Source organism: Cryptotermes secundus, unplaced genomic scaffold (assembly GCF_002891405.2).
Source record: "Cryptotermes secundus unplaced genomic scaffold, Csec_1.0 scaffold247, whole genome shotgun sequence".
Classification (NCBI taxonomy): domain Eukaryota; kingdom Metazoa; phylum Arthropoda; class Insecta; order Blattodea; family Kalotermitidae; genus Cryptotermes; species Cryptotermes secundus.
The window spans coordinates 2,660,606-2,687,603 of NW_019740656.1; the positions used below are offsets into that span (position 1 = coordinate 2,660,606).

The 26,998-nt window shown below is 42.7% G+C and overlaps 1 protein-coding gene across 1 annotated transcript in view; it reads right to left on the reverse strand.

Moving 5' to 3' along the window:
- Nucleotides 1-20,121, reverse strand: part of LOC111872405 — a 184,875-nt gene extending 164,754 nt beyond the window's left edge. The window contains exon 1 of the mRNA XM_023866264.2: nt 19,838-20,121. The gene's annotated coding sequence lies outside the window, so the exon portion shown is untranslated. The remainder of the gene's footprint in view (nt 1-19,837) is intronic.
- Between the last annotated feature and the right edge of the window lie 6,877 nt (nt 20,122-26,998).

The following is a 26,998-nucleotide window of genomic DNA, read 5'->3' on the forward strand; positions in this document are numbered from 1 at the left end:
TTGCAGCAATTCCAACTTCGATGAAGCGCTGTTTCGACTATCTGGGTCGCAAGTGTGTTCCAAATTTTCAGAGAAACTCGCTGCTTATGCCTCGAGGTTAGGTGTTGGTGTAATTTATAGAAATGTCTTGGATTATGATGCCCAATTATTTAATTTCATGGCCTTTGGTTCTGGTCTCGTCTCCGCCATTATTTTCTACGGGCCCCTTAACACTTCCGCTCATAGCGCAGTTCGGGTGAAATACTGATCGAACTTGGCGATTAATCGATTATGTCATAAAATGACTTCCTTGCGATTATATAGCGCCTAATGATGGGACTTCTAACAAAGATTAGCTGCAGCGGATGTTGACGTTATGGGTGCATGCCACATTGACCAGGAATTCTGTCTTTCTTCTTCAGGTGTTGAGAAGTGGACAATTTGACCTGCCCGATTCATGAACAGGATTTAGTAAACGTAATCGTATTCTTCAGGCTTTTGGTACGATTCCTTGGCCAGTGGAACAATCTACCGCACAGGCTCAATCTGTACAGGACACAACACACAAAAACTCTGACATAATTTCATGTCCTTCGCCATGGCCTAATCCTAATGTTATTTTTTTATTGTTAGTGGGGTGGGACTAAGTCCCTTGTACTGCGGCCACTTCTGGCCTATTGTACCAGCCCCAGATGATAGGTGAGGGTGATTGTGGAGCAATTGGTGGAATGAAGATTGGCAGGGGAAACCGAAGTACTCTGAGGAAACCTGCCCCAGCGCCATTTTGTCCACCACAAATCCCACTTGACCAGACCCGGGATCGAACCCTGGCCGCCGCGATGGGAAGCCAGCTACTAACCGCTTGAGCTATGGCGCGGCCGGAATCCTAATGTTAAGAAACCACTGAAGTTGTTCCTGCAATTAATTCGGCACAACTCTATTACGACTGATGTATACATCCAGATATTTTTAACCTCGGAACTATGTAGAAGAGAATGGTTAGCTTCACGATTTCGAAACATTACCATCGAGGAAAATAGTACACTTTACCCACTCACTGGGAGGCCAGGCGTAGGTTTGCATGAAATTAGTGGTGGAGAAAGTGGTATCTTCCTGAAGATGGAGGCGAGATGTTCCTCCGAAATATATCGGTTCACACAGGATCTACGCGGCGCAACATCCCAGAAGACGGAATTCTTCACAGTCACCGCCGTGAAAACCTCAAATCTTACGAAGTGGTACTAAATTTGTGTCTACTGCTTTCCCTTACTAATCATCGTTCCACCATTGCTTCACACCTGTCAATCACCGCCCTCTAGGATGTGTGATCGCGCTAATCAGGCAGCACATTGTCACATCCTCGGTCATTAAGTTGGGACTTAACTGGTTATAGAGTGAAGTAGTTACAAAACTGCATCACGCCAAGATAATTCTGGGAAGCTTAAACTGACTGAAAAACACACCACATTTTATTGCTACTTGAAATAAGGATACCTTAAAAAAATGTAAAGGCAAAGCTGTCTCTTTTCGTAATTAGTTAACCATTAGGCCATGAAGACGTACTGGACAATGGGGGTATAGCTCCACCATTCTTGATGGAGTTGAGTGGCTAGCTTCAAGCCCAAACCTCTTAACCCCGGGAGAAAAAGCCCCTGGAACTCTTTGGATAAGAGGTTGGGTGGGTCTAAGTGCCAGGCTGGAAACAGTGGAGAAGAGAAACATCTTTCCCGTGCCGGGAATTGAACCGTAGACCGTCGCTATAGCTGCTCTCCATATGAGAAGAAATATATAAATCTCGCCATTATGTAATTGTTGTTTTATATATCTCGGTTCAGATGCCTTACTGAGCACTTTCTCGGACATAACGTACCATAAATAGTAACATTGCTGCTGCTACAAGTAGGTCAGCCTTGTGATGGACAGACTTCTGAGCCATAGAAACGCAGTCCTCATTTGTCACTTCTCAGCAGGGATCACGCAGAGTTCAGTTACTGAACAAAATGAGCAATACTTCGGTACTATATTCGATATATCAGGCCGCGCCATAGCTCAAGTGGTTAGTCGCTGGCTTCTCACCGCGGCGGCCCTCGATCCCGGGTCTGGTCAAATGAAATTTGTGGTGGATAAAGTGGCGCGGGGGCAGGTTTTCTCCGAGTACTTCGGTTTCCCCTGCCAATCTTCATTGTTCCACAATCACCCTCACCTATCATCTGGGGCTGGTACAGTAGACCAGAAGTGGCCGCAGTACAAGGGACTTAGTCCCACTCCCTTAGCAATAAAAAGTGTTCGATATATTTGTATTTATTGTTGGTTTAAATAAAGACTTTTTTTTCAAATACCAAGTTTATAAAACGTAAAAAGGTAAAGTAGTCCCTGTGCTTAATTAATTAGGCACCAAGCCTTGAAGGCATATGTGGGAGTGGAGTTATAGATACAAGTATTCTTGATCTCGGCACTAGATAGGGGTGAGTGGTCAATTTCAAGCTCCGTCTGCTTTAATCCCAGACTGAAGTCAACAGTACGTGGATCTAAAATTCCACTCCTTCATCCGTCTTCACTGTTTGGTGCTTCATGAGATAAGCACAGGGGGCAACTTTACTTTTTTTTTTTTTGCCGCTCTTCATGAAGATGTGTCAGCACTAAGCAAAATGTTGGAACAGGAAACCCGATGATTACGTCACTCGCTGGTCAAGTGCTGCGTCTTTTAAGACGTTACGTGTCAGCTGCTGGATTTACTGAAAACGACCTCCTGCATGATCAAGAATTAGAAAGTTCCAGTCCGTCTATCCACGGAAATATTGTGTGATTTGTGTGTGTTATTCAGCATGTAAGCCGTCGAGTGGTGATAGTGAATAATGAATTGAGAAAGGGCCTTACAAGTTGTCATGGTCGCCATTTTTCTAGAGAGACTAAGGAAGGCCACCAACAACTTAGGGCACTTGGAGTTCTGGACGAGATTCAAACCGGTTACCAAAGGAATACGAGTCAAAAGTGAGATCTGAGGGCCACATTGAGATCACAACCCCAAATATAGTACTCTTCACAAGGCAGACACGTTACCGATTGAGCCATCGTGTTCGGTTTGAAATATAAGTACCCAATATTGTGTTAATGAGTCTCTCATACGTGGTGAATGCGTATTTGTGGTTGGAATAAATTAAGCAATAAGGGAGATGAATGCAAGACGCGACTTGAAGCTCGACTGATGACATATTCGCATGCCAAGATTTAAAAGAGAAAAAAGAAAAGGTTCTGCATACATGAACGGAAATTTCTCACTCACATATATTCATGTAAGATTCCCAAATAAAGTTTCGTTTAACAATTCTGTTACTAATATTTTTATTTAAAAAAATCTTCATTGGAATAAAAATGTTTGCATGTTCAGCTAATACGTTGATGGTTTCACTACTGATACTAATGCCAAAAATTCTTCGTCGGTAAGGTATTTTGTCACGAACATCACTGGCAAAGTAGCACATGTTGAGCCCTTCCCTTCCTTAGAAGTTTCTGCTATATCTGTCACCCGGTTTCCACTTCTTTGAATTTTATCTACACAGCAAGGTCAAACTTGAATCCGACCCACAACGTGGAAAGCCAGATCCCCATATTTATATCCCCCAGAAAAAGGGTGAACTGGTTATACCCCCAGGCACTGGGTTCCCTTTTCGTCGCGTCCTCCTTCTCGCAGGGCTACGGTGAAGATATTCGAACCCACCTCTAAAAAGAAGAATTCTTTTTTAATTTTGCAATAATTTCATCTATTCTTGAAAGCTAAAATCATGGATACGAGTTATTTCTGGAAAGACCACAATCCCTAAATGGATTATTATTCTGTTCACAACAATCCGCAAGGGCACTTTCTGATAAAGCAGGAAAACACACAGCAACTTTACACCTATCGAAACAGTCCAGGAATGCACTAATTCATTTTGAACGCTATTCGCCATAATTCGGGCGGAGATCAGTTTCAATCGCGTGTGACTTCAAGTAGGATTTGTGGTGAACAAAGTGGCACTAGGATAGGTGTTCCTCTGAGATTTACAGCTTCCCCCTGCTAATTATCATTCCACCATTGCTACATACACATCCATCACCGACCCCTGAGATGTGTGATAGCCCTGACACGCAGCACAGTATCATATCCTCTCTTTAATTAGGGGCTTCATCTCTTGAGCGGACACTTGGGTGATTGCAGATTCAGGAAGTGAAGTTCATTAGTACTGGATAATGGGTGCAAGCCTAGCCTAACCCTTGAATAAGACTTCGTGTGAGTTTCAGACTGGTGCAATTCATACTAATTAACATAGCAACTAATTACATAAATCCGTGCTACAGACTCTCCTTGAACAGTTGTTATTCAACTGATGAAGAAACTCTCGTCACAGTCAACACAAAATCCCGGCACTGCAAACCAGTACTGAGGCAGTTCCTTCCAATCCACGTCCCCACGTTTGGTCTCGCCAAGATGTGTAGGTAAGGTAACGTAAAGGTGAAGTTGTCCCTGTGCTTAACTAATTAAGCACTACGCCATGAAGGCGTATGGGGGAGTGAATGTATAGATCCACATCTTCTTGACCTCGGCATTAGTTGGAGGTCAGCGGTCAGCTTCACGCCCCGGCCGCTCTATCGCCCGGGGAAAGAGCCCCCGGTACTCATTGGATAGGAGGTCCAGACGACATGGAAAAGTGAAAATTTTTACCCTACCGGGACTCGACCTCCTAGCCCTCGGTCGTCCAGCCAGTAGTCAGTCTCTATACCGACTGCGCTACCGGCTCCATTCTCCAACATAATTGCAAAATTAATTTCCCATTTATGTTTAGTTCTACTAAATATTGCTTTTCCCACATAACAGTGGATATTTAATTCTCAGGAACCAGAATAACTGAATTGGTATAGCGAGAGTCTATGGACTGGACGACCGAAGAGTCGGGGTTGGAGCCCCGGTAGGATCTTTTTCTCTTCTCCGGAGTTCCCATAACGGCTCTGGAACCCGCCCCGCATGACTAGGAGTAAAACACAGCAATGTGTTTTCTTTTCTTGTCTTGCTTTATTAACTTATTTTTCGAACCTTGAAGATGGTGGCAATAAATGCCTCTGTAACACCTCAGACTATACGGCAGTACATTCCAGAAGATAGTACTCTATTGCTTGACTGGAGTAAGTGTAAGGGGCAGACTTCACAATGACAAGGTCGGCCTGTAACGTGAAAGTAATTATACACAGAACGTGTAGCATTTCAAGTTCTTACGAAGAGTTCTATCTTCTGGGTTATACCGCCGTGTATTCCGTTAAAAGTCAGCGGACGTTTCGGAGAAATATATCGCCTCCATTTTCAGGGTCGAATAAGTCGAACAAGATACAAGCGTGAGAGCAGGTTGCAGGTGATTTTGAACGGACTACACCCCAGAAAATAGAGCTCTTCGTACAGAGAAGAGTTTGAGTGCGTATGAAAGAATTCAATAGCCAGGGTCATTAACATATGTGGTAATGTTCGTCAGCTTTTGAAAGTGTCTCGTCTGTATCATTAATGTACACAAGCTTCGCCATTACTGAGTGTTTCTATGCTAGACTCGCATACATTCATGATGTTGCAGAACCTTGTGTCTCGAGCGGCGAGTTGCTAGGGAGAGCGGGCAAGAACTCGTGACTAGCTCACAGGAACCCATTTCCGCGCTTTAAATTGAACTCGTCCAAACAGTGTCATTGCAGGGGTTGTCAGGTCAGCCTACAAAAGGCCCAATTTAGGCCACTGGAACTCAAAAATAATTTAGATTTGAGGTTATTACAGCGGTGGATATGGAAATTATACTTGTCTGAGTTGTAAAACTGAGTCCACGCTTAAGTTAAGCAATATTTATGAAGGGAGAAGGTGGTAAGCGGAGCCCGTCTGGCAGTATATTTTGGTTTCTTCTCTAGTTTAGTCTTCCACATTGAAGAAGGAAGCAATATTTTCTTCCGAAACATTAGTGGACTCCTACTAAACTTCATTGCGTTGCAACTCAGAAGATCGTTAGGTAAGAAGATAAAGTTGTGCATGTGTTCAATAAATTACGACATGCGATGTGAAGACGTATGGGGGAGTGTAGGTATAATTCCACCATTTTTGATCGCGGCACTAGATGGAGGTGAATGGTCAGCTTCAGGCTCTGGCCGCTTTATCCAGGCGAAGAGCCCTCTCTACCCTGTACCCAACAATTCACATATGCATTATGGTTCTTTCAACCGTAGTTTATTGTTTAAATTATTTTAGCATGACAGATAAATGTTATAAACTGCTTCGGCTTTTTCAGAATTAACCCCTATGACTAGTATTTGGGAAGTACCCGCTTCAAATCCGGACCGGGATAGTAATGTCCTTACTGAGATACATACGTGTTTTTCTTCAGTCTCCCCAGGCCAGTGCAGATATAGTAGAGTACCTTAGATTAGGTCACGATCAGTTCCTTCTACATTCCCTCCACTATGTCACTCACTGACAGTCTTTAAACTACAAATAAATGAATACACGTCATGAAGACGTATGGGGGATTGGAGATATGGCTCCACAGATTCTTACTTCGACACTAACTGAAGGTGTGTGATCGGCTTCAAAACCCGGTCGCTCTACTCTCAAGGAAACAGTGTTCGTTGCCAACTGAACAAAAGTCTAGTTGGGGCCCAGTGCCGCAGTTTGAAGTCCAGGCACACAGCCGAGTCACTACACTGCTTGCGTGACGTGGTCTCCAGCACGACGTGGGACGAATTTGATTTAAGTTCCTAATGCTCCAGCATCAACACTTCTTTACAAACAACCGGAATAGCTCAGTCGGTATAGTGACTTGCTGCACGGCCGCAATTCTCTTCAGGGCAGGGGCAAGACTGGCTCTGGGGTCCACCCCGCCTCCTATCCACTGGGTATAGGGCGCTCTTTCCACGGGGGTAAAGCGGCCGGGGCGTGAAGCTGGTAACTCACCTCTTCTCTAGTGCCGAGTTCAAAAATGTTGGAGCTATACCTCCACTCCCCCTATATCTATAATACCTTGCCATTAATGATAAATTTCGTCTAGAAAACCGAGATTATCGGCCGTGAGGATCCGTTGCGCTGACCAAGCGACACCCTCTATCCGCAAAAGTTTGTACTAACTTCGCCGACAAGCGGCGGTCGCTCGGTCGGTATAGTTCACTTCCGGACCACAGGCCACTTAATAGTAATGATAAATTTCTTGAGACTTTGGAATTGTAAAAGTAAAGCTATCCTTGTAACAGGCCGTGGAGGCCCATAGGGTTGTGAGACGTCGAGGCTCCCACATTTTGTAGACAATCGGCTCACAGATGGCGGTAAGCTTGTCAGCCTTAAGTGCCGGCCGCCCTTTAGCCCCAAGAATATTCCTGGTAGTCATTTGTGTTAGAGGCTGAGTCAACCCCAGGGCCTAGTCCGGCTGGAAGGATTAGATCAATTGAAAAAAAATCCAGTGACCTCATCGGGACTTGAACACGCGACCTTCCGGTTTGTAGCACAGTGCCTCAACCAACTACGCGAATTGTAAAATACTGAATTTCAGATAAAAGTGGAGAGAACTGGCTGACCTTCGCTACAAATATTTCCCTCAAATCGCTTGCAGGTATTGAAACGGCTGCTTGTAATTCTATACGTATAAAATACATTTAATAATTTATAATGTAAATTACAAGAACACGATTTTCCTTGATAATATTTACTACGGCCAGGGGGGGGGGAAATAAATAGGAAAATCATATACTTCGTTAATTACGGTACCAATTTCTCCAATGCCCACGTAACAAAAAACGAAACTGATAAGTATAACAAAACAATGAGCAAGATAACAAAAAAAGTTCATTTTAACGGTAGTTTCTGTTACGTACAGGAAGACAGCTGGCTGTCCTATAAAGCAAGAGAAAACAAGGTAACAACCTCACACAGTAAGTAAATCATGACAGTCTCTACAAAGAAGAAACATGGCGTGTCAACACAGGCAGTCACCTCAAGATTTCTCTTTATTTGGAAGTTCGGAACTCACTTCGAAAGACTTGCTTACTCTATTCTCATTTTGTGACAATAGAGAGGGGTGTAAATACAAGCCAATTGTGGCCTGTCTGTACTTTTCTATTTATACAACTGCCTCGCAAACAAATGAATGAATCTCAGATTCTCACAGTTGTGACTATGAGGAGGTAGGTCTTCTGGGTTATAACGCCGTGAAGTTTACAGACATCCCGACGTTTCGGACGCACATATTGCCTATATTTTACAGGTTAGAATAACTGGTCAAGCAAGAAACAGTGGGCTGAGTTTGTCTCCTGCTTATGTTGGTTTATTGCTTGAATTTTCCTGTGACCATGAAGATGGAGTCGATATATTCCTCTGAAACGTCGGGAACTATACAAATTATACGGCGTTACAATTCTTCAATTTAACATTTATTTTCATATTTAATATTCCTGTCTGTACCAATATACAGAAAATGTGGGAGCCTCGACGTCTCACAACCCTAAGGGCCTCCACGGCCTGTTGCAGGGCTAGCTTTACTTTGCTTACTTATTTATTTTGACCGTAAAATAGCTAAGGGGGTTTGACTCTGTTTTCTCAGTTCCTGGATTCAAGTGGTTTGAAATGTCATAATGTATTGGGGATTTGGTTCCGTGGCCTTCTTTCCTGATGCTGAAACTGCGTACCTACCCACCTATCTACCTATCCATCCAATCCACCCATCTATCTATCTATGGCTGTACAGCCCCTCTTTTGGACCTTGGTCGGTTTCTAATTTCTTAATCCCATATACAGTCGGTAGGACTCCTTGGACGGGGGATGAGCCCGTCGCACAGAACAACACAAACAAAATAAACGCACACAGATATCCAACCATTGATTGGGATTCGAACCCACGATCCCAGCGTTCGAGCGAGCGAAGACAGTTCATGCCTTGGACCGCGCGGCGGGCCACCGCGATCAGCGTAACACATGACTTTTATTTCCCCCCCCCCTTTGGCGCTACAGCCCTCATTTGGGCCTAGGCCTACCTCCATGAAACTCTCCGTTAAAGATTTTATAGCCCACCAAAATTCATCTCCTGTTCCGTCTCATAAATTTCGTTTCGGCGGATGTTATTCTGGTCTTGTCGCCTTTCTTTGCCCGTCGTTCGTTCCGATACAAAATAGCGGCTTTATGATTAATTTTTGTTCTAGCGTGTTCATTGATTTTGACATTAGAAAAATTGCATTAATGGGCTCAATTATTTTACAAGCTTACGACATTTTAGGGCCTGTATCTTTTTCTCTTTTATACGACAGTGGGCATCCAATTGACTTGACTGTACTGGACTTGTTATGATTTTATTATTCATTTTATTCCTTGTGCTTTCTGCGTTCTCTCGATCAAATTCTAGTAAATTACGTAGGCCAAATCCTTACATAAAGCTGGAGGTGGTGTCTTCAAAAAAATAACGGAAAGCGCATTGGGGGCCCAAATGTGAAATATCGGTTGGATAAATTGCTGCTGGACCTCGCCAGAAGTTAATTTTTTTTTCAGGTACCGTTATCCATGGTCAAATTTTTGTTTTCAAGACTTTCATGTGTTTCGAAATTGGGCCTCATCTTCGACGAGAGATGTCCAACTACTAGTGGTCACCCCCTCTAATGCACACACACACACCACTCATTCTATTCGCTAACTCTTCTCACCAAAATGCATTGGTGTCCCTCTCAAATTGTCGACTATTTCGAAACCAACTTTAACAGTCAGATTCATTCATTTGTCATTCGGTATTATAGAACCAAAACTGGTGTACGGAGTAAAAATATATTTCGTTTCCAGCATGACATACTCAAGGTCACATCGTATATGAGAAAGCACACATGTAATGTCTTTGCACCGATGTGTTTTTTTTTCTTTTTGTGTTGAAATGCTTCTTTATTCAAAGAGAACGTAAAGCGTGTCGTTGTACCTATTTTAAAATTTCGTAACACAAAAACAAAATTAAAAATGGAGCACTTTCTGTAGATAACTTACTAAGTTGTGGGTGGTACGTAAATCCGCGAAGAAAATAAAACTGGCGCACAAATCATTACCAGTCAGCAACCAGGTAATATTTTGCATCGTCACTATCTTGGCGCTTAGAAACCGACCGCCTGCCCCTGGGGGTTATATCGGGGACACATTAACACGTTTTGTGTCTGAATAGCCCCTCGCATTCCGAGACGGCTACTTAGAACACTGCTGACGGGTTCTGAACGAGCAAACAACTTTCGCTGGCAAGGAAGATATTCCCATATTTATATATGGCTACTGTATACATCCAAGGAGTATCTCTCTTCCATTCAACGCTTGCTGTACTCCCAGCGATGGGTCTCTTAAGTTTCCATTGTCTACAGCCTGAGAAGGAGAAAGTTCTTTTTAACATTCTTTTTTCGTACGTGAAATTCTTCTTAAAATTAACCTCTATTTCTTTGGCGTGTGTTGTTACAATGGACGTTTGGATGTCTGTGAAGATTACTGTAGCATAAACTACGATAAACAAACAAAGTACGATAAACGTCTACCTCCGGTCTGTGCTGTGTTTCTGTGTCTCTAGGAAGAGCAAAGCTGAATAGTTACAGCGTACATCTGTATCATTGCTCCTACAGTACGGATGTTTCCGTGTTTCAGTACGGATTAGAAGGAAAAGTAGCTTCCTTACTCTGCATTTAGACCTGTTACAGTTTGATTATTATTATTATTATTTACCTGCAAATGGGTTTTCACCCGGTGGCAGTGGTACTACAATGAAACAACAGACAGGAAACACACAAACACTTTCAAACAAAACACAGCACATAAACATTAGTAGAAATGCACACAGGGTGTGGGCAGAATCGAACTGAATTAGAGTTGCTGTCCCAGCATTTTAACCGTATCTGTGGTCTAGTGGTTAAAGTTCCTGGCTACAGATTCAGAGGTCTCGGGTTCGATTCCCATGGCTACCAGATTTTCTGAGAAGTAGTGGGTCTGAAACGGAGTCCACTCAGCCTCATGAGGATAATTGAGGAGCTACTTGAATGGAAAAGTAGAGGCTCCGGTATATAAAACTGAGATTAAAGCCCGTGGGGATCCGTTGCGCTGTCAACCTGACACCTCGCCGACAAGCGGCGGTCGTTCAGTCGGACTATAGACCACAAAGTTTAGTTTAATCCTTATGGAAACAATGGCTCTATACTCGCATGTCACGATATCTACCAGAGTACACGGAGTCACATCCCAGAGGCCCGTATTCCTAGTAAAAGATTGAAGTAACGAGGCACAGATGCCAGGAAGAAAGGATTGCACTTAACTTCTCCTCCGGAAGGGCGACTAACAAACGTGCAGCCTGTTCCGGTGAGCCCTTAGTTGCATACAAATTCGTGTTTACGTGGGTCGCCTGGAGACGGAACCCACGGGTGTCAATCTGATGTAGCTGAGTTCCAGTTCAAGACTGGGTTATGCTATTCTGAGCCCACTTCTCTCATTCTGAAAAGAAATACGCTAAAAAAGAGGCTTATGAGATTTCCTTCCTGCCAGGCTGGGTATCCCCCCCTAAAACTAAACTCCGTGGTCTGTAGTCCGCAAGCGAACTATACCGACCGTGCAACCGCTTGTCGGCGAAGTTAGTGCCAACTTTAGCTGATAGAGGGTGTCGCGTGGTCAGCACAACGGATCCCCACGGATTTTAATCTCGGTTTTCTAGACCGGAGCCGCTATTTCCTTGAAATAGCTACACAATTATCCTCACGACGCTGAGTGGACCCCGTTTCAGTCCCACTACTTCTCAGATAATCTGGTAGAGCCAGGAATCGAACCCGGGACCTCTGGATCTGTAGCCATGAACTCTGACTACTAGACCACAGAGGCGGGCGGGTATCCCCCTTAACATTTATTATATTCAATTATGCTGCTTGTGTTAACAGTTCTGATGGGTACTCGGGAGGCACCTGATTCGAATCTCGGTCGGAGTCTTTCGTGGTATTCTTCAGTACATCCAACAAAAATGCATTTCAGTCTGTCGCTATCGAGACTCCTATTCAGTACGCAGTGAGAGGAAAGCAGGAGACTATTTCTTCTCAGAACTTCATGTTTTTTGTCTCTACTTTGAGATCCATGTGTTTCCTCGTGTTGCCATGACACGGTTTGACGGGAGACGAACACAAGCGCATTCACCTTACAGGCAAATGGCGTTGCATAACCCCGACTCTCCGGGTTGCCGGTAATTGAGGAATCCCCGCGGTTCGTGCTTCATAGGATCGCAGCCCAATGAGAAGCCGCGTGAGTTCAGTGTTGCGCCTTCTTGTCTGGTCACGATGACAAGGAACAGCAATAAGTTGGTCTGCACCTTCGATAGAGTTTATAATGAATTACAGGCGGTACAGGCTTCATGAGTTAGGCATTAGCTGATCTATCCTGTAACTTCTACATTTTTATATCCGTAATTCTGAAAGATATGTGAAATTTGAGGTTCTTTCTGGGCTACGAGTATGAAGAAAATATTGTGACATGACACCTGAAAACCAGAATAGTTAAATCAGAAAAGACGGCCATTGCTAGACAACGGCGAGTTGAAACAAATTTCCGCAGCAACGAATTACCGTGGAAATGGATATGTAAAATAACAGAGGAACTGTTAGATATGGCCTTCTATATCCGGTCCATGTAAAGCCAGCTCAGGTCGGGATGCAGAATCTAAAAACAGAGGTCGAGGAGCCGTGAGGATTCAGCTGTGAAGTGTCAACAGACGTTGAAGGCTTCATTTGATATACTAGAGTGTAAAAACCGATTGTAGTTACGACTTCTGAATATCCAATAAATCGATTCACCAAATCCAAACCCCGTCTACGCGTCACAAATACACGTGACAGTATTTTATGAGATATAACACCGTGCAGTCTGGCATACGCAAACATATGTTTCGGAGGAAGTTGCTACCTACATCGTCAATATTCTATTTGCTGTCTCTTTCAGGGGCAGCTCATTTTACGATGCTGTCAGTAGGTAGACTATATAGCGTCGAATTGTATAATGATAAATAAAGTATATACTGGCAAGGGTTTAGAAGGAAGCGTTCGTGGGTGGCATCCCGTAATTTTGTTGGAGTGACCAGGAAAACCATGAAAAATATCAGAATAACCGACGTCACGGAGAAGATTCGAAGGAAGAACATCCCAGTACGAGTCTATAGCACTATGACTGCTTTAACCCTCTCTGAACCTGCTGTTTCCATCTTTAGAGTACAACAGGGCGTAGACCTCTACCCTGAGAATGCAGACAAAATGTGCCTCCGAAATGTTGGTACCTGTAACTACTAAACTGCAAAGCGTAATGTTTCGACAAGCGGACATGCTTGGTTTCGACGAATATACTCGTCTACATAAGCCAAATGAACCTTCATATTCTGCTTTCAGTTAATGTAACTATACATTTCTGGTACTCATTTCTGTTAGAGGCCGAGTCGACTCCAGGGCCACGGTGCGGCTGGAAGGATTAGGTCAATTGAAAAAGAAACCAATGACATCGAGACTTCAACCCGCGACCTTCTGGCTTGTAGAATATTCTTGAAGTATTCTTGGGGGTAAAGTGCGACGGGCGCGTAAGGCTGACAACCTTGCCGCCATCTATGAGTCGATCGTCTAGAAAATGTGGTAACATCAACATCTCACAAACCTATGGGCCTTCGCGGCTTGTTACAGGTGTACCTTTACTTTACTTACCTATATATTTACATGGGTTGTGCGGTCGTGCAGTCTGGTAGAAGTTTACCAATGTTTCTGAAGAATGTACCGCCTCCATCTTCAGGGTTCATAATGCTCTGCTTGCTTCTTGCCGATTGTTTTCTGGACTTACTCTTTAATCCTGAAGATGGAAGGAGTACGTTCTTCCGAAACGATGGTAATATTCTACAAGACTATACGTCGTCATACCCCCGAAGATGTTAGTCCTCATACTTACCGCTGTGAGAACCTCGAAACTTTTCCGAAATGTCTCTTAACGTGCCTGAGGAAGATAGGCCTGTACCTCTAATCGACATAGCCAACGCTTAGTATGGAAAGAGGTAAGAAAGGGGAGAGGCTGTAATACGGTAAATCCTCGCTAATCCGGAGTAATTGGTGGGGGAGATCGTGCGGATTAAGCGATAATCCGGATTAGTGAAGCAAAAGGTAGCCCTAAAAGACCAAAAAAGAATACAGATAAATGGAAAAAGTAATGATATAAGCACTTCTGATGAAAATAAATAAAAGTATCGCTGTAGAACCTTTATTTAATAACTATAAAATGACAATACATTTATTCATCGATAGAAGACTCAGAATTTGTAAATGGTTTGGACGTAATAATGCAGGTTTGAAGAAACTGTCATGTTTTGGCTGAACACACAAGCGACTCATCTGCCTTCTTAAATGCCATGTGTCTTTTACAGAATACGTACTCAACTGTGAACAGGATTTTTAATTTTTTCGTTCCGGATTATCCCACAACCGGATTAGCGACGGTTTACTGTGTGCAGAAATTTGGTGAGTTGAAATTTTCAAGGCGTGCCGCTAGCAAAGTTTGATAACGTGCCTGTGGAAGGCGCGTGACAGACTATCGGTCGTAACCCCATACACTCCGAGGGCAATAAACCTTTTGGCACATGTAGGCTTCTTCCATTTTAACTAGTTATGTTCTTCTTACCGTATTATTGGTCTCTTGTTCTATCGCAACATTCGCAAAGTCACGTTGTACTCATTTACAATACATCTATACTCCAAAGAGAAATATTTCTTGACATGAACAAAAATACATGCAGACACACGTAATGATGCTTATAGATTTGTCTGCCCAGGTGGCAGCACGATAGGTTATTGATGATAATTATATTTTGTGCTTATTCTTTCGCATTCATTCAACATTAATGTATAGTCCGATGAAATTTTAACAGGGAAATTTTTGAAGTGGAACTTAATCAAAAATACCTAACCTCAATACTGTGAGAAGTCATGGGAAGATAACTTCATTTATACCGAGATAATAATTCAGTACTAATATGCTGCTGCAATCCACAATTCTCATATATGTACAACAAAGATTTCCATAATTGTGAGCCAAGTTTCCACTGTAATCTCCATTATCTGACGTTTAAATTTGTGTAAATTCATGATCTCTAAAAGTGCTTATTGAGAACTATTATGAACAAAACACGTACGGATGAAAAATCACAAAACTAGTATAAAGATTCGGTTCTTACCTCACAGGAAGCAAATTACGTCTCCGCTACAAAGCCCAACCGGTTAATGCTGTTTAGGGAAACAGTCTCTGTTTATTGTGAGAACCATATGTAACACATAGATACACTCTGTGGGCAGAAAACTCAGTCCGTACCTCACGGAAAACACATTACATCTGCGCTACAAAGCCCAACCGGTTACTGCTGTTTATTGTGAGAACCTTACGGAACACACAGATACACTCTGTGGGCAGAAAACTCAGTCCGTAGCTCACAGGAAACACATTACGTCCCCCCTACAAAGCCCAACCGGTTAATGCTAATTATTGTGAGACCCATACGGAAAACACAAATACACTGTTGTGAGCAGAATGCTGAGTTTTATGTGTTAAAGCAGATGGTACATATAGTAACCAATGGGCTTTAAAATTTTAATGTAACTTCGCATCCAAAACGAAACACTGTAGTTGAATTCAGACTCTCAAAGCAGCCTCCGTCCTCGAAATAAAGGAATACTTCGAACGTCTCAAACAAAGGAGTGCGGTTTTCCTGTTTATTTGCTTGCGGTATCTCAGAAACAGATGAATTGACGGGCATTCCCCTCTATTATGCAATACGTCTAGTCCCAGTGTTGAAACGTGACCGTCACTTTCTAATGGCAGAACACAGATTAAGGGTATCTTACGAGATTATTTGGACACAAGGGAAATGTGGCAAGAAAAGGACTGAGAGAACCACACAATCTGGACCATCATAATTTATACGTATTTTTCACCAAATAATGTTAAGGTAAGGAAGTCACTTATTTCAAGTCGGCTATTTAACGACGCTCAGTATCGAGACTATATATAGAGTCGATGATATGATGATTAATATGTGGAGAAATCGGTGGATGAGAATTGGCAGGGAAAACTTAGGGAGAATCTGCCCCAGTGACACTTTGCCTACCAAAAATCCCACATGACAGAACCTAGGAAGGACACTGGCCACCATGATGGGAAGCCGACGACTAACCTCCTGAACTACAGCAGACCAAATCAAGAAACAGGTGAGTGACACCAGAAATTCACATACAATTTTAATTGGAAGTTCTGATAGAAAGAGATTACGTGGGAGAAACAGATGTAAATGGGATATTAAATAAAAAGTGAAGTATATGGACGAATGTGGACTCTGTTCATCTGGCACAGGATAGAAATCAATGGCGGTATCTTGTGAACACGGCAATGAAGCTTTTGGTTTCATACAACGCGAAGTACTTGGTGTATGATCTCAATGCATTAAGGGAGGTGCATGCTATGTTATTCATCAGCTGCTCTGTGAGTTTGCCTGCATCCAAATTTACTTTCAATATCTGATGTAACATACATCATGACATGACACTTCAATTTCTTTGTGTTGTACCTAAGGAGGCTCTCAGTAGCTCGAGGTGTGTACAGGTATATGCAGCTTCGGATGAGTGAATGAAATGGGAAAGAGATGGACCGATATTCCGGCATATTCTGCAGGCACAGACGAGAAATGAGAAATTTCAATTACTTCAGTCGGTGTGCAAGGCGAGATTGACCCGAGCGCTCCGGGACCCGGGAATTGCCGAAGGCCTTCTCTTAATATCTGAATCCACGTGTACCACAAAGGGTAGGAAGGAGTAGGGAGAATCCTGGCCCCTCCCATGGATTTTGGAAAACAATCAATATTAAAAATTGCGGAAAATTTATATAAAAAATTAAAACGTTAAAAACTCTTACTTCCTGAATGCTTTAAGGTGACCAGTGAAAATAGACTTAAACGGTTAAACATATATTTGTAAGCAAATTTTATGGTTCCTCCCCCCAAATCCTGGGGGTTCCGGTGCCCCAATTAATATTTGTATTTACACGTAGGAACACATACAAAATCACATAAACGTTATGGAACTCGAGGTTCTAACAGCTCTTGTTAAGAAGTGTGCTACGTTCTGCGATATAACACCGTGTAGCTCTGTAGAAGCTCAATGACGTTTCGGAGGAACATATTGTTTCCAACTTAAGGGATGAACAGTAATCAAAGCAAGAACCCAGCATGAACTCTCGGCTTGCATGCTGATTTCTTGCCTAGTTTACATTTCAACCCTGAAAACTGAGCCGATATATTCTTCCGAAGCTACATTTGCCTTTCACCGGGCTAGACGGCGTTACAGCACTTCTCACAGATATTCATGACTGCATTCAGTCGTGTTATGAACTTGTGCTCCTCTCTGACCTCTGCTATTACAACACGCTGTAATACCTCCGGCGCTACAGAAGAAAAACAAATGTACTGTACGTGTAATACTGAGTGAATGCTGATTCAAATGCCATTACGTTCGTGTGGGAAGGCTAAGGTAGGCAATCCGCCGTACGTAGGAAAGAGTTGCCTACGCAAGCGTAAAGGTCATGCATACAACCGAAAGAAAATTCTTCAGTTCCAATGGATTACGTCTCATCCAAGCTGGAAAGAAATATGATTCGAGAGATTTGAATAAGAAAAGAACTTGGACTAATTTATCTGTTGAATATAATAAGACCGTTGAGTTTTAAGATTCCTTTTACGACCTTCAGAGTTATGACACCGTGTAATCTGGGAGGTGAATATCAACGTTTTTTAGGAGTACCAGACTTCACGGTGTCATAATTTATAGGACCTTGTTGAATGATGTACCGAAAACTCTCTTGACTCTTTCGAAAAGTTCCCGGTTCGAATCTTGGTAGGGGCATCAGCTGTCATGTTTCTGTTGTTTTATCCAGTCTCTCTAGGCATATGCCGGAACGTTACCTCGATTTGGCCTTTACCGGTTCCTTTCAGATCCTCTTTAATTCATTATTTATCCCATCATTCGATGCTCTATAGTCTAGCTACTGACAACGTCGTAAATGAATTTTCCAGCACACATAATATCAATCTTCATAGCGCTGAAAACCTCAGATCAAATATAGATCCTTGGATTATTTATAGACGTCATTTCAACTGAAAAGATTGTGCAGTGCCTAATTATGATGAACAGACTATCATCTTCTGAGATGTGACGCGACTTGTTAGCTTCTTACTGGTTGATTGCTTCACTAATTATTCTATCCTGAAGATGGAAGTAGGATGTTAATCCAAACGTCTGTGAACGTCTATCGGACTATAATGCATCATATGCCAGAAGGAACTACTCTTCATAGCCACCGCTGAGGTAACCACAAGTACAACATAGCGTCTAATTAGATAGGTAGTTGATCATGAATAGGTAATTATCTGGAAAGTGTCAATTGTATCCTGTTTCAAGTCACTATATCAATACTCGCCTGGAGACAGTGTATAAGGGCAAGAGGAGTGTTAGGATAAGAGATAACGTGGCGGAGAGTCGAAGCGGTTACGTTTCAGAACAAAAGTCTCCATAGATGCAACTGACATACGTGGACAGATAGATTCCCTGAACAAACGTGACTTACTTAACAGCTTTACCTTCTACAGCCAACTAGTTACTATATGTACCATTTGCTTTAACATGCTAAAACTGTGCATTCTGCCCACAGAGTGTATTTGTCTGTTCCGTGTAGTTCTCACAATAAACAGCGACTGTTTCCCTAAACAGCATTAACCGGTTGGGCTTTGTAGCGGAGACGTAATGTGTTTCCTGTGAGGTAGGAACTGAGTTTTCTGCCCACAGAGTGTATCTGTGTGTTCCGTACAGTTTTCACAATAAACAGCGACTGTTTTCCTAAACAGCATTAACAGCTTGATCTTTGTAATTGAGACACGTACTTCAGTCTGTGAGAAAGGATATAACATTCCAAATATTATTTAATTTATTTCCTTTTCGTTTATGCAATGAAGCTACATTAACTGTAGATGTTATTTGGAAAACAGTGGCTAAAACTGGACGGACTGTGAAATGTAAATTAATTAAATTGCGGAAGAAGTGAATCGACCCAATTTAGTTGGCTACATCAGCAGTTGCCGTCTGGTGCAAAACAGAGAAATGTCTTCCTCAGGAGACTCATGCCCTGTACTATGCATTGTACTCTGCAGATTGTTTTACTTATTATAAATCTTGTACATTTATTTCTTATTTAACGACGATCATTTGCTCAGTCTATATAGGATCAGATGATTATTTCAGTAAATAATGAATTGAAAAGGACTAAGAAAGAATCGGTCTTGTCATAATTTGAGGTAATATTTACACATTTATACGACGAGACTGAGGAAAATTACGGAGAATCTCATTCAGGAAAGTCGCGTCCCGGCTGATTAGAACCGATAACCTACAGAATACAAGTAAGTTTTACGGCTTGCTCAAACTTTCTCAATAAGTGTGTAAAAAGGGATTTTTATTTTTAATCTTAATATCGGCGAGTTTTCTTTTCATTACACTGGGCCCATTTCTTTTCCTTGGCCATTCAGGAAAATTCTGTTCTAGAAAAGATGAGATTCGGTACACGTTTGTAAAGACATGTTTAAAATCCTACGAATATAGGGAGCTAAAAGACGAAACCAGCAACTGAGTAACAAGTATTAAAGAACAGAATTTCGAAGTACGCACGTACGCCGGAGAGCTACGCCCCTTCCCCCCAACACACACATACACACACACACACACACACACACAGAACACGAACTGAATAAATAATAACAAATATTCTTACCTTTAACTTAGAGGATACATCCATTCCAAAATGGTGAAATCCATAATGTGAATCATACACACACACACTAAATATTACTTGGTTATACGTTAACCGTTTTTATTCACAAGTTATTAACAAAATCCACAAAGAAAACATCCAGAAAGTATATAATCACTCTTTGTTAAAGAATAAATAGAATTAAACACTTGAACTATATGTTTGTTTACAAATTACTAGTAATAATTCTGAGACACCGAGTATGCCCATGAGCACTGAAGGATGTGCTGCCCGCAACACCTCGCGTCTCGCCTAACCAGACTGCTACTGGTCGCGAAGAGACAGGCGCGTGGAAGCAGTGCAGTATGCATCGCACCTGGCGGCTTTACTAGCCAACCGCAACTCTCAATTCTCGTCACGTGGTACATCACCGACCACTAAGAAACAAGAGTTCAGCTCCATACAAGGAAAGGACAATGAAAATATGATTTTTGATGCTTTTAACTGTTATGATACATGCAGAACTGGGGCCAATTCTCCGAGTTGTACTCCTCTAGACAAGAATTACGAAGGTGCTGGGCTCGAATCCGGGATACCGATAAACCTGACTTTATTGTGGTTTTCCTCAGTCCCTCAGGCAAATGCCTGAACAATATTTTTCAAAATCCTCTCGAATGATGCATCATCTGGGGTTCTCACAGCGGTGGCTATGAAGAGCACCATCTTCGGGGATGTAACGCCGTGTTGTACGTTGAAAGTCAACTGACGTTTCGGAGGAACATGTCACCTCTGTTTTTAGGGTGGAAGAAAAAGCTAAACAACAAACCAGGCTGAAGTCGGCAGCAAGCGCAGCTTGAAGCAAACGGCTTTCTTGCTTTACTTAGTGTTAAACACTGAAGATGGAAGCGACATGTTCCTCCTAAACGTCGTTTGTCTTTCAACGGACTACACAGCGTTATATACCAGAAAATACAAATCTTGGTGTCCAGTTACTCATTCTACCATTAGACACTATGTACTCCGAGTTACGGAGAGCATCGTAAAATAAACAATATACATAACAAACGGAATAGCTCAGTCAGCATAGTGACTAGGCTACAGGGTGCACTATCAATGTACTGTAGTTCGATTCTGGACAAGAATAAGAGATTTTTATTCTTTTCACAGAATTCAGACAGGCTCTGGGGCCCATCCAGCCTCATATTCCCGCAGGGGACATCATCAGGGGTGTAAAGATGACCACTCATCTCCATCCATTGCCGAGACTAAGAATGCATGGAGCCATACCTCCATTCCCCCCACATACTTTAACGGCATGGATTTAAATTAAGCACAGTTTGCCTTTCTGATTCGTGTAAACGTGTTACCGTACTGAGAGAAAGGGACGCTATTAAGATAGAGGATGACGCATGACGTCTTACACGAAAACTTCCAGCTTTGTGAGAAGAGTTTGTGGTTGTTACGGCACTGACTATGGAGGTCAGTGTTTTCTGGCCTGACGCGTCCTCCAGTCTGGAGGCTGTTTACCGACGTTTAGGACGAATATACTGTCCCCATCTTCGGTGTAAAGTAAAAAAGTAAAGCAAATCTATCCCTGTAACAGGCCATGGAGGCCCATAGGGTTGTGATACGTCGAGGCTCCCACATTTTCTCTAGACAATCGGTTCACAGATGGCGGTGAAGTTGTCAGCCTTACGCACCGGCCGCCCTTTCCCTCAAGAAGATTCCTGGTACTCATTTCTGTTAGAGGCTGAGTTGACCCCAGGGCCACAGAGCGGCTGGAAGGATTAGGTCAATTGGAAAAAATCCAATGACCTCACCGGGAATCGAACCTGCGATCTTCCGGCTTGTTGCATAGTGCCTAAAACAACCACTCTACCGCATTCCCCAACTTTAAAATTAATTCCTGTTTACTAAGAAACGCATTTCCCTTTTATACATTTAAAATTTCTCTTTTATGACCCTCGAAACAATATCGTCTGTAGAGCCAGAAACGGAAGCAGTTATCGTGAGAAGCGTTTGAATTCCTGGAGGCAAATACAAGCATTCTCAAGGAAATTGTATGCTTTTAAAGGAAAGAGAACAGGCTCAAGACACGCATAAGGACTTGTTCACTTTTACAGTGGCTTAGGGCATTTGGAAACGGAGTGAGACCATAGAAATGTACGTGCGTTGGTAGGACACGCTCAGACAAGGGAACTGAGAGCCACAGCAGTTCCCAAGAACTTCTCTCTACAGCAGGACAGCAGATTGCAATGGAATATCTGCAAGCACATTAGTAATGAGAATTTCATGAGTAAGTCAATGGTAAAAGTTAAAAATTATACCTATGCGTAAATAATTAATCAAGCACTACGCCATGAAGGTGTTTAGGGGGTGGAGTTATAACTCAAACATGCTTGACCTAGGCATTAGAAGGAGGTCAGTGGTGATCTGCACTCTCCGGCCGCCTTACCTCCTGGGAGAGAACCCCACGTTATCCTTTTGGCAAGAGGTTGACGCTGAGAACAGTAAAACCTCTTGCCCCTACCGCGACTCGAACCCCGGGCGTTTACCCATATCCCGCCCTTATACTGACTGAGCTATCACGCAAATATATTGAATCGTAGGTCCCTTAATAATTATGATGCAAATATTGATGGTTTATTGTAGTAAATATATATTTTATTATTTTAGTTTCTTGGGGTGGGGTGAGACTGCATCCATTTTGTACGTCGGCCAATTAATTGGTCTATTGTACCAGCTCCGGATAATAGATGATCAGCGTGGAGCAGTCGGTTGAATGAAAATTGGTAGGAGAAACCGAAGTATTCGGAAAAAACCTGCCTCAGTGCCACTTTGTCCACCATAAATCCCACATGACCTGACCTGGGGTGGCCTGAGCTATGGCATGTACGAGATCTGAATATAAACTAATCCAGATTACTAACGCTACACCAAACTGATTGTTAAGTATTTAAGTATTCGTGGATATTTACATCCACGCCCCATATGTACCTTCGTGGAATGGTGTATAAGGACAGGGGCAATTTTACAATTATCTTTCAACTTTGTATCAAAAGTTCAAGCGGTCGTTAGCATGCCCAGATTTCATATATTGCCGACGGCACAGAGGTTCGTGTGTGGCGGGATTCTTGATAATAGGAGGGTGCTACAGGCTAGCCATCTGGCCCGCTCTTCCATTGCTTCGTCAGGAATGAGTGAGAGAGAACAGAGCGGTGTACGAGCATTCTCTGTCTGAAATTCATTTCAGTTTGCGCCTTCATACACGCAGATCCTCAGTAGATCATTAAAAGGTAAAGCTATCCCTGTAGCAGTCCATGGAGGCCCACAGGGTTGTGAGACGTCGAGGCTCCCACATTTCTCCTAGACAATCGGCTCACAGATGGCAGTGAGGTTGTCAGCCTTACGCTCAGGCCGCCCTTTATCTCCAGGGAAATTCCCGGTACTCATTCCTCTTAGAGGCTGTGTCGACCACAGGGTCATATTGCGGCTGGAAGGGTTAGGTCAATTGAAAAATCCAATGACCTCATCGGGAATCGAACCAGCGACCTTCCGGCTTGTAGCATAGTGCCTCAACCAGCTACGCTACCGCGTGCCAGCATTAGGTTCTTATTAGATGTTATTATTATATCGCTCTCTGTTTCCAGGAATTTCTTTCTTCAAACACGAGGCTCCATTTCCAAACACACGAATGGTTTTGGAACGAACAAAAATTTGGCTTTGTTTTCCGAGGGGGTCCCGAATTAAGGGGTTACACGGACACACAGACAGCAATGTGAACTCATAATATTCTTCATTTAATTGCTTTTATTTTTTTTTAATAATGAAAGTAGGCTAGATTTCTATCTTCTGGAATATAACGCCGTGTAGTCCGTTGAAAGTCAATCGACGTTTCGGAGGAACTGTCATTTTCATAGTGCTTGCTACCTGATTTATCGCTGTTTCTTGTTTGATTTATTTTCGACCATGAAGACGGAGGCGATATATATCTCAGAAGATAGTGTTCCTCATAACCACTGGCGTGAGAACATAAAATCCTGCATTGTCATTAGTTTTGCGATATTCTATTCGTAGAAGCATTCCAAAGAGCCATTTAGGAAAGTATTTGTGCTCTGAGTAAGAATTTTTCACGCTAGTTTTATAGATGGAAGAACCGAAGTTAGACAGGAATATTTCCCACGAAACGGGACGAAATCTAAGTGACACAGGAGTAATGGTAGGGGCACGTTTTCTAATAAAGACAATTGGGTTGAATAATGAGAATTCTTTCTGTCGAATTTTCTGATCTAGCTGTTAATTCGTGCTTTATTTGTGGCTTTGTTATACAGTGTTTGCAGTTTAAGACGATAGGGAATTTCCAAAGCAAATTCACCCATGACTTGGTTTTGTCAACAGAGGACTCTGTGTTACTTTCTCGGTTTATATAACGTTGATACCGTCCTACATCTCGAACTCTCATGTTATCACGGAACAGTAGTTAGAGAAACCCCAATTTTAGAACAATTGTAGGGTGCGTAATTAAGCAATGAAGACACACAAGCCGCTGATGTGTGGCATTAATGTTGACAGATCTCTAATTCAAGTGGGAGCAAAAAGACTGCATTCGCTCGTACAAACAATTATGCATCTAGAGAGAGTTCATAATACGAACTGCCGTTTCCTATATTCAGGTGTTATAATTGAGGTTAAGTTTTCGAACAACGAGAAAAAAAAGTCAACAAACAGACGTCTCCAAGTAAGATTTGAGGCTTTCACGGCGGTGACTATGAAGAAAGCAGTCTTCTGGGCTTTGGCGCCGTGTATATGTGGTGTTAACCGACGTTTCGGAGGAACGTATCGCCCCCATCTTCAGGGTTGAAGAAAAAGTANCTCCAAGTAATTACTATAGGATTCTGACCCAACAGAATAGGTGTTTCCCTTTTCCTTCACCTGAGGACGGAAGCAGATCCAGTTTCCGAAACGTCGTGTTTTTATTTGTTATCTTAAAAACCAGGACGATGGATAAAGTCCAGAAACCCAATATATCAGACGTCTCCAATCTTAATAGTATGCATCCTGTTGTGTGTTATAAATAAGGTACATGAAAGTATATAAGGTATCCAGTCTACACAACAATATTCTGTATTTAAAGAAAAAGAAGACATTACTGTGTCAACATTTGTTTATATTATGTTATTATAGACGCAACATGTTTCGACCTTCATGCCGGGAGTAAAATGCTCAGACTTCGGTTACTGAATTGCAATTAATTCTCATCTGATTCTTCAAATAAAGGATCCGTATTATGTCTTGAAATTATTGAAATGCATAAATTCACAAATTGAGTATATTTGGTCAAAATTTTAAATGTAAAAATTCTTAGATAATAAAATTTTAAAATTAAAGTTGTAAAAGTTAAAATTAGAAACTGAAGACTAAAACACGAAAGTTAAAATTGTACAAGAATGGAATATAAATACTTCTTGTGAAGAAAATCCTTGACCACCAAGTGTCGATCTTTTTTTTTTTTTACTAATTTTACTCGTGCTTAAAGAATCATATGCTCTGTAGAATTTATATTTGTCCCTGTAACAGGTCGTGGAGGCCCATAGGGTTGTGAGACGTCGAGGATCCCACATTTTCTAGACAATCGGCTCACAGATTGCAGTAAGGTTGTCACCCTTATGCGCAGGCCGCCCTTTACCCCCCAGGATGATTGTCGATAATTTCTGTTACGGGCTGAGTCGACCCCAGGTCCATAGTGCGGCTGGAAGGATTAAGTAAATTAAAGAAAGTCACTGACCTCATCGGGAATCCAACCCCCGACCTTCCTGCTTGTAGAACAGTGCCTCAACCAACTACGCTATCGCGTGCACCCCGCAACTGATAAGGCATGGACAAAAACACAAAGGAACTAGGACGATGAACCGTTAACCAGCCTAGGAATCAATCTATCGCGGCTTTCTTCATTTCCTTCAGGAAGCACAGTTAAACGAAGAGACTAAACTCGCTCAAGCAACCAGTCTATCGTTATGCAGAGACTGTGTGTTTGCCTTCTTGTGCTCCAACGAGTGTGAAAACAGATTTGTTACCGAAACCACGGATCTGCTCCTGTGCTGGAGATGTAAACAACAACAATAATAACACAAAGCTCGCAAGGCCAACAAGAGCGGAAGCTCTGCTGCCGGCGACAAGAGGTCTGCAGCTGACGGAAGACGCGGTTGAGTCATTCGTGTCAGCAAGGGCTGCGCAGTTTAATCACGACGAAGCCGCCGCCGCGATCCATCCTGGGAACATAGCACCGGGTCTGCCGACCGGAAGTTCAAGAAACCACAACAGAAACTCAGACCGGAAGGATATGGACATATGATAAGGATAAAACTGAAAACGTCACGCGCTGATATTTCCAGCGGGATTCTTTGGTTGTGGAGGAAGGGACAACAGAAACGGAGCCATGTACAGAGAAGGAAAGCTGTGGGTTCGTACTCCACGTCACCCCTTCCTTATGTATAACTTAACAAGAGCAACTGAAATATAATAAACCTATAAGATTTGAGGTTTTCATGGCGGTGAATATGAAGAATACCGTCTTCTGGGACGTGGCGCCGTGTAGATCTTGTGTGAACCGACGTTTCGGAGGATCGTATCCCATCACCCTGAAGATTGAGGCGATACGTTACGCCGAAACGTTGGTTCACATGCACGGCGCCACATCCCAGAAGACAGCATTCTTTATAACAAATCTCTCCCTGCCTTGAAGAAGTATGGAAGAGTGGAGGTATAGCTCCACCATTCTTGACCTCTGAACTAGATGGACATGAGTGCTTACGTTCACGTCCCAGCCACTTTACCTCCAGGGAAAGAACCCCACGGCCGGTTAGGACGCTGTAGAATAGAGAAAATCTCTTGTCTGTGTCAGGAATTGAACCTGGACCGCCAAGCCCAAAGCGCGTGGCTGTAAGGACAGAGCTGTCCCGGCTCCCAGGCATACGGGGGTTGCAAGTATAACTCCACGATTCTTAACACTGGAAAGAGATGAAGGGAAGAGGTCAGCTTCACGCCTCGTCCTCTTTATCTCCGGAGAAAGAGCCTCTGATGCTCATTGTGTAGGAGACTGGGTCTGGATACTGTGAAGAGTCCATTGTATTACTTCTTTCTCTACAATCACTTGGATGAGAACTCTGTGGTAACCGCGGGCAG